Source organism: Pinus tabuliformis, chromosome 4_2, assembly GCF_031772625.1.
Source record: "Pinus tabuliformis cultivar Carrire ecotype Pingquan chromosome 4_2, CPIR1, whole genome shotgun sequence".
Lineage (NCBI taxonomy): Eukaryota > Viridiplantae > Streptophyta > Pinopsida > Pinales > Pinaceae > Pinus > Pinus tabuliformis.
The window spans coordinates 530,441,759-530,451,429 of record NC_142304.1 but is presented as its reverse complement, the minus strand read 5'-3'; the positions used below and the strand labels follow the sequence as shown (position 1 = coordinate 530,451,429).

At 37.2% G+C, this 9,671-nt stretch overlaps 1 pseudogene; it reads right to left on the bottom strand.

Annotated features, from left to right (window-relative positions):
- Positions 1-6,965: 6,965 nt before the first annotated feature.
- On the bottom strand, positions 6,966-8,675 carry LOC149170360 (putative E3 ubiquitin-protein ligase ARI8 pseudogene; annotated as a pseudogene).
- Positions 8,676-9,671: the final 996 nt, after the last annotated feature.

Here is a 9,671-nt window from a genome sequence, read left to right as displayed (position 1 = left end):
TTACCTTTCATCGCTTTTGCTGTCATATATCTCGTTATCATTGTAAAATGCCATATTGGTGGAGACCGAGTAGATCGGAGTCTGAGAATTTTTATTTTCACAGCCTCTCGGAATCGACAGAAACAAAATGCTCTGTTTGCTTCACTTTTTTGTACAAAATCAATCTTTGCTTAGCTGATATTTAGAGTGATGTCCCTTAGCGTATATACCAAAAAATATTGAAGAGCCGACTTTGGTCATTATCTGCTTGCTTTTAACTGTAATTTAAAATAATGTTATTCTGTTGTCATTATTACTTTCTCTGAGTAGAAGCATTTCGTTTATTATCGATGGTATATGAATTTCACACAGCACCATTGTTGTTGAATTGAGGCTTCTGTGATCCATAATAAGCATACGAGAGAGGTTTATGTGTAAATGACATCATCAATCTTTTGTCAACCCCTATCATTTGTCCACAAATGGTTGATGATGTGATTTACGGAAACCCCTATCATATACCATTCTCATTATTTTCATTTCCATAAAAATAAAATAAAAAATTTAGTGTTTTTCTTGTGTTATGTGGAATTAATATGTAGTTTCTTTTGCTTTAAGTGGAATTAATTTCTTAGGTTTATCTTTAGTTACGATTTTTTCAAGCGTTTCTTTATTTCCTCGATAACTTTTTTACCATGAAGTTATTGATTCTTAAATTTAAAAGATGGTTTGTTTTATATTCTAATAAAAAAATAAATTTTGTATATTTATATATATTGTGTACAATATTTACATTTCAAATATAAATTGTACAACAAAGATATTAAACCTCGATTCTTAAATTTAGAAAATGGTTTGTTTTATATTTAAATAAAATATTAATTTTTTTACATTTATATATATTGCTCGTAATAATTTACACTTCAAATAGAAATTGTACAACAAAGATATTAAGCATAGTCTATAAACCATAGTGTTTTGCATCTTATCACACTCATAATATCATTATTTAGAAAAATATAGGCAACACCATGCCATGAACAACAATGTTATGGCTACCCTCTTACCCAACATAGAAAATAGCCACGGTAGCCATGGTTAGGAAAGCAAATGTATTTATCCCAAAGCATAAAGTCAAGATATTAATTTTAAATGAAAAGTATAGAATTAATAGATAAGAAACAATAGAAAGTAATAACTTTCTAATTGAAATATCAACATAAAGTGACATGTTTCCATACGGTCATTATCTTCACTTTTTCAACAAATAGAGATTGATGAGATCCATAACAACTTCTTTTATTTGTAACTTATGTTGGGGGATACAGGCTTGCCTTGCCTTGTGGAGTTGTTGAGGCATTTGAGGAAGGGAGTGGTGTTGTGGCACTACACACTTTCTCTACTCATAAAATTTCAAAAGGGATATGACATTATTCCTACCTTTGCACCTATCAATTTGTACTTCCATCCCATTTAGGAAGTAGCCTCCATCCCTTCTAGCTTTAGTCTAGGAAAACCTATTTTCTCCTCCTCAAAAATTAACCAACCGTGATCATTCAATATGATGGTATGAACAAATAATAACAAATAGTCTCGAAAAATGGGTACTCACAGATAGTCATGAAATCATCTCTACCTTACATCACATGTATTATTCATTGTTAAGAGATCATCGGTTACCAATTAGTAGACTCTACAAGGGAATCCCTCTTTTTTATGCCATGTAAGATTTCCCAAGTCAAAGCATATCAGCACGATTAAATGGAATTAGAATATTAGATGCTCCTAGAAGTTTTGCATCTCTTGATTCCCTTGCTCGTGGTGCTTCCACTTTCCATCTCCTCAATTTTATAGATGCTCGTTCTCACACTACTTTTACTTGCCATATCCTCAATTTCATAGATAACCTGACCATCAAGTGAAGAATAACATTTGAGAAAGGAGTAGAAGCAAAGTTAACCAAATCTGAAAGCCAAAGGGAAAGCACATAAAGCAAGCATAAATGATCATCGAGGTGGAAGGCAGAGCAATTAGGCAATTCTGTAGCAAATGGTTTAGGGAATTGTGGCAAGACTCATTAACAATACCAAACAAATGGCAATACCAAGTGTTTCTATTAGACTAAAAAATTAATGTTAAGCAAGTAATTTTAGAGGATGCTAGCAATTCTTCATTATGAAAGCAATTTCCTCACAAATATGCTTCCTAGTCCTAATTTTTGCGCTTCTCCGCCTCGGGAAGAGGCCAAATAATATTTTAAAATTGTTCATTGCTACCAAAAAACATTCCCAAGATTTAACACACTCGAGGAGAAATATATTATAACATTTTCCTTCAAGGTTTAGGTTTGATTTTTACTTCCCATGTCGTGATTAATACTACGCAGTGTATTGATTACTATAGGTCCTACTACCTTATGGAAGGGACAAATAATACCAGTAAAGATTATTCATTACACTGTAACCATCAATGAATACCCTATAGAAGATGATGATATATTTGTCGAACTATGAATGAGCTTGAATGATAGTACCCTTACAACTATATAGGCTAAACCATAGACTGTATAGGCTGAACCCAAGAGTAAAATAAAATTTCAAGAGGGAGATAGATAAAATGGTGGATGCAGGAATCATCTTTCCAGTAGACGAAGCAGAATGGATCAGGCCAAAAGTCATCCAGAACAAAAAGGCCGCTATGGAAATAAGGGTTTGTGTATAGTACTACAACCTTAGCAATTCTTATGTCCATGACCCATTCCCCACACCTTTCAATGATGAGGTCTTGTATAATGTTGCGGGGAATGAAGCCTAATCCTTCACAAATGGGTTCTCAGGGTACCATCAGGTTCGAATAACAGAGGACAACAAGAAGAAAACAATGTTCACCACAGAATGGGGCTCGTATGCATACCACATCATGCCTTCTAGCCTAAAGAATGCGCCTTTTGTGTTCTCCCGAATTATTATTACTGTTTTCAGAGACTACATTCATCAGTTCTTGGAGGTATACATGGACGGTTGGATAGTTTACAATCTATTGAAGAAGCATTCTAGCTTACTTAGAGTAATGTTCGATCGGTGCAGACAACTACAAATCTCCCTAAACATGAAGAAGTGTATCTTTGCAGTTATGTTTGGCACGTTGTTGGGACACATCATTTGCAAAGACAATGTTTGTGTGGACCCTACAAATACCATGTTTTTGTGGACCGATTCTGCTTCCCATACACACAATTTTCACAGAAATAAAAATCTAGAGAGCTATTAGACATACGTTCTACCATACCTTTACCATGAATTATTTGAAGGCCCTTCTCTCCATTATTTCCAAGCCTATGATGCCATGGCGTGGTATTTTCTCTCGAGACCACTAGATTTTCTGCTCCACTTTCAGGAACCACAGAACTATTGCACCCATTGATAACAGTGCTACCTTGAGTCTTGTACAGAGTTCCAGTTTGAACTCCCCGCATGAATACCAGTGCTCCCTGAACCATCTTGTAGGTATATTTCTCGAACACTCTTTTTACACCTACAACATCCATCTTGCTTACATAAATTAGATTTCTGACAAATGCACGGATATGCAGAACACCCGAAAGTGTTCTAATCCTTCTACCTTGCAACTTCAACTTGACTTTTCCACGACCAACGATTCTTGCCTTCCTGTCATCCCCTAAGAAGACATCATCACCATCATATTTCTCATGCTCGCAAAACCACTATCTACGGGGATTGAAGTGAAAGGATGCACCTGAGTCACTCAACCATGACTCATGATCTACATGTGTACTTGAAGAAGAATCCATGTACACATCCCCACCTTCATCTGAGGTGGTTTTTCGCATCTGCAGAAGGAGCATCATCAGATCCCTTTCCTTTCTCAGGAACTTTAGATTTACAGTCCCTCTTGAAGTGCCCTTCCTTTCTGCATTTCCATCACACATTTACAGGTTCTCTTGGAGATTTAGATCTCCTTCTAGATTTAAATCTCCCACTCGACGAATTATTTTTGTTTATGTTTTGGGAACGTCCTCGTACAGACAAGGCATCACCATTTTGGCCCTCCATATTTTTCCATCTCATCTCCTCTAACAACAAGGATGAGACTATTTCATCAAATCACAAGGCAGTTGCATTGATACATATTGCAACAACCCAATTGCCCACGAATCTGGTAGAGAACACAACAAACTGATGCACCTATCTTCATGTGAAATTTTAATATGAACAGATAGTAACTGGCTTACCACAATATTAAAGGCATTCATATGCTCTGCCAACGAGTCTCCATCTTCCATCCTCAGGTTATACAACATTTTCTGTAGGAATATTTTATTCACCAGAGACTTAGATTGGTACAATGTCCCTAACTTGTCCCACAAAGCCTTCGCCGATGCTTCCCCTGATAAATTCAACAATACCGAATTCGAGACACACAATTGTATTGTGCTCTTTGCTTTCCAATCCAACTTTTCCAAGTCTTCAATTGACATTGTTGTTGGTTTAGTACCTGGATCTACCGCGATCACTGATCTTTATCCACTAGCAGATCCTCCATCTTGAGTTTCCACAACTAAAATCTTTAACCATTAAATTTCTTGGTCTCTATCTCTACACTGCTCACCGTCTTCTTTCACCATAAGAATCGATCTCGCAGATCTCCCACTGAATAGGGTCTACCACATGCATGAGAAGAAAACCCCTTCTTCTCATGGGTGTCCCCGATTGAACTGTTTGAAGCCTCATTTCCAATAAATTTGCTCATTGTTCCAGAGCCAATCATTATCCCTCCTACTCCTCAGTCTCTTGAAACCACGCAGCCTGCAACTTCCCCCCAAGGCCACTCAGAAAAATCTATTGCTAGCGGCCAACCCTTGCAAAGCAACATCTCAGACCCATCAACAATGCAACCCGAGAACCTTTAGCACTGGTCATTTTCATAGTTGTTTGAATTTTTCAAACATGCAACTCAGAGGGCAAGGTAAGCATGTGATTACTCTGCGGGAGGTATGTGACGAGGTCGAAGCACAATGGAGCACCCTGCAGAACACCCACCCCGATCAACTGAACTGCATATCAACGCCTGAATTTCTCCAAAAGGAAGAAACCCTCACATGCGTCTAGGAGATGACATTGGAAGATTATAATCGCTTCCGTGAGGAAACGATTGTCGCAGTACCTGAGTTGGGGCCTTCATTTGGAAAAGAAGGCAAAAGTGTAGCAGAAGTCGCCCTGCATGACTCAAGACCAACACAACCAGAGGCAGAATCAGCAGCATCAAAAGAAGAAGAACCAACACAACAACAAGAAATAATAGTAGAGTCTCTGCCAGGAACAAAAAGAGAGTCGACAACACTTGAGATATATGGTTAGGGCCTCTTGGGGCCTTCGTTTTGAATTTTGGAGTTTGGAGGGAAGAAAGGTCAAGAATAGGTGGCGGGGATAATGGTTCAGGTTGCGGAGATGATAACCAAAGGAAAGGGACAGGAACCGGGAGTGAACAAGAAATTGCGGCAAGTTGGTGGAAGAATGCAAAAGAAACCAAGCAAGGGAAATGGAAGCCATCTGAGCGTGGAGTCAGCCGAGCGGAACTCGCAGTAGGAATGTAGAGCAAAGGATAAAAGGAAAAGTATAGAACAAGGAAGAGGTTGGCAATGAAGTGGGTGAGAAAGGGTAGGACTATCCTCTAATCTACTTATTTCCATTCTCGTGAGTTGCATTCTAGGAAAATGTGAAAGTAGGCCTCCCCAAGTAGTGGAGGTGCCACTGTTCAATTACTTTGTGAAGACAAAACAAACTCCTTTAGCTTATTCAAGTTATGTTTCGTGCTAAGATGTAAGTAGGAAAAAAAAACCCAACTATCTTTGAGCAGAGGTGAGCATGATACTATTCTATGTATTATGCAATGGTTGTTTAAAAAAAACACAATTGCAATAAAATCTTTAGGTGCCAATATATGCCTATTCAAGGTTTGAACATGTGAAATTTCTAGGTGCCCATATATACCATTTCCATGGAAAAAGGTAATTAAATTATGTGGTTGACCTTTATAAAAGGAGCGGATTAACAAAACACCAAATCACTAGCCATTCTACACTAGAAGAGTTGTTTTAAAAGGACACTAGAATGAGATTTAATCCAATTATCTATGTAAGCATCACAAACCAATTTTTATCTAGTCTCTCTAGGTGCTAAAACATGTTGAATAACTACATCAAAGCTAAGCCAGAATTGAACCTTGCCTAACTATGAAGAACTCAAACTTATACTTGCATGTCCTAAGACCATTTAATATAACCTCCATAAATGAAATCACACATAAAATATAAATATAAATCACCACTTCTTATTAAAACAAATATTACAAACATATAATAATATTGAACTAATAATCAATCACAAGGATTTGGGTGCCATAAACCAAGATCCTTATTATGTCCAAACAAAGATATACATGAGTAATATGATAGTGAAAATAAAATTAATCTTCAAGGTTACTTGCACCGAAAAGAACTGCTTAAACATGGAGATATGCTTTAATCCACTTATCTATACACAATTCACACTCAACAAAACAAGTCCACACAATTCACACTCAACAAAACAAGTCCACCTATAACAATAGATACATCAAAAGAGTAAATCTTCATGGAAATTGAACTTTCCACTTATCTATACACAAGTAACACCAAAACATGTCCACATAAACAATACATAGGTCAAAAGTAAATCTTTGCTTCCCCTTATGAGATTCCACTAAAAACAAAGATCACATTTTATTAAAATAAATAATCATGAATAATCAATAATATTGACTGGATAATCAATCAAAAGGATTGGGTTGCCACAAACGTCCAAGATCCTTAATCTGCTGGAACCAACAAAGATGCGGCAAAATATGAGAAAAATTCATCCGAGTCCAGCGGCCCACTTGCACTGCTTAATAATAAGTGCCTGCTGGTTCCAGTAATAATTGCTTCTTCATGCGCACGCTGCTGGTGCATTAATCCGACTAACTTCGGAGAGATTGTTTTCAAAAGCCTGAATTAGGTTTTCAAAATATTGGCCCGTCGATTTTGTGAGCTTTTCAAGCCTGATACAGAAGTCATCAAAATCGCGCAACGCCTTTTTCCCAGTCGAAGTATCAGCGTCAGCTTTAAGGGCGATTTCTATATGGTCTTGCAACTCTTGTTCAACGCAATGATGAAGTCGTTCTAAACTACTTTCAGCTTCACCTTGCAGGAATTCGAAAAGAATTTGTTTTTTGCGAACAATATCAGCATCCTGATCATGATCGCTGGATGCTGGGGTTAAATAATAGCCATATGCATATGTCCATTTAAGCATGTGCCTGCATTCTGCTATCTGCAACCATGCATCTACCACACATTTGAACTTTGTTAAACCAGATCGACTCATTTTCATCTGTTTACACTCATTCAATCTTTTAATCTCTACCTCTCGCACAGCCTGCAGATCAGATAACGCCTTTTCCTCTGACTTTTCATTTGCCTTCCATCTTTCCATATAAAATACCAACCTATCCGAAGATGTTTTAGCTGCAAACCTTTTCCTAGAATCGACGGAGGTCAAATTCCTGGATTGATTCCCTGCATCAATTCTTCCTGATGTTGTTGCAACCTGATCAGGACTATATTGATTGCAAGAATTATGTTTAAACCAATCACCAAGGCATAACCAACAGAATTGAAATTCACACGGGGACGTACATGTCATGTGCATACACCCTTGATTTTTCTCTATTGGTCGATCACACTTTGGACACGGCTTGGAATTACAAAATATCCAGTACGCATTGAGTGAATCACCATTATCAATTTGATTAATCCATTTTTTGACTGTGTCGCAGCCTATTGGACGATGAGACTCCTCTAAACAATTCCAGCAAAATTTATGTGAACAATTGCAGACAACCTCCTCATGAGTTACATTAGAATTAGCAGAGTCAACCTCCACACAGTACGCACAGTCTGGCGCTGGACACCATTTAACCATACTGTTTTGTTCAACGTATGACCTCACAAGATAGGTTCTATATTTGTTCGTATCTTCCTCAGATAACCCCAGAGAAAAAACCATGTCTTCACTCACAATGGCACGGCATCGTGGACCTTGATGTGGACATCGTAGGTTGAGGCATCCTGCACCATCATGATTTATTGATGTGTGAATAAAAGTTCGCCAACAATCATGGCAAAATAAATGGTCGCAGTAATTGAGTGACTTCATGTCTCTGATGTTGAAATCATAGAAACATATCGGACAGGTAGTTAACTCCTCCATTTTTTCTTCTTTGGTCTCATGTTTATCGTCCGGCTGCAACAATAGGCCCACAACATTTCTCACTTTCTCCTCATCTGCAAACCATTGATCGTTGGCATTAATAGAATTCCAATCGAAGTGACGCAAGAGAATAGCTGCCTCGGCTTCGGAGACAGCCAGCACAGTGGAAACGCTTTTGGTAGCATTGTGCTGACGCTCACCAATGTCGTTCAGACTTAAAACCGTATATTTCATACGTCCTTTATTGTCATCATGACGACTGCGTGCTATTTCCACCATGCTTTCATATCTCAATTCTTCATCTTCGTTTTCGCTTTCGTTGCTTTCCCTTTCATCGCTTTCGCTGTCATATATCTCATTATCGGACATTTCATCGTATAAAGCCATATTGGTCGAGTTCGAGTAGATCAGAGTCTATCAGAGTCTGAGACTTTTTTTCCTGGCCTTGCGGAATCCACAGAAACAAAACTCTCGAACGTGTTCAAGCAAGTTAAAGTTAAACCGCAATGTTGTCAAGAAACTCTGTCTCCTTACCTTTTTGTACTAAATCAATCTTTGCTTAGCTGATATTTATACTCATGTCACTTGGCGCAGATACCAAAAACCATTCATGAGCCGACATTGGTGATTATCTCGTTGATTTTAAATGTAATTTAAAATAATGCTTACAACCCAAAGTGAAGCGGTTTCCCCGCCATCTATTTCTCCCAGGAGAAGCATTCTGTTGTCATTATTACCTTTTTTTGACGAGAAACATTCCGTTGTCCTTATTAATGAATCACAAACCCTAACATCCACCAAATATATCTATGAAAGTATAGTGAATTAAAATATTAAATTTTAACCAAATTTTTCTTGATATTTCTTTTAAATATGCCAAAAATTTCATCATTTGAAATATCACAGAAAAAATGTAATGAAAATGTGAAAGTGATTCATTCAAAGTATAAAAACCCTAGGATTATATGCTCTCATACCAAATGTTATAAGCCAAATACATAAAATTCAATAGTTCACACAATGTACAACAATGTGAGCATTAATGACAACCCAAATATAGATAATAATAGCAGAAATGCCTCAAAATACCTCAAATAGATTCATACATTGAAATAACATCCATACCATCCATAATGAATACAACATCGCTATATACACCAATCCATACATTACACATGCAATCCCTTCATTATTAGGATGATCCTATTACATATACATTTACATATTCCATAGTAAGGCCGAGAATGCAAAATATGTTCATTTAAGCCCTCAAAATGACTCTTGATGTTTTTGACTTGAAATTTTCCAAACTAGGACTGCTCGAAAAAATAGTCTTATGGATTGATTCGTCCACTTTTTCTACTTTGAAAGCATCAAGATGGA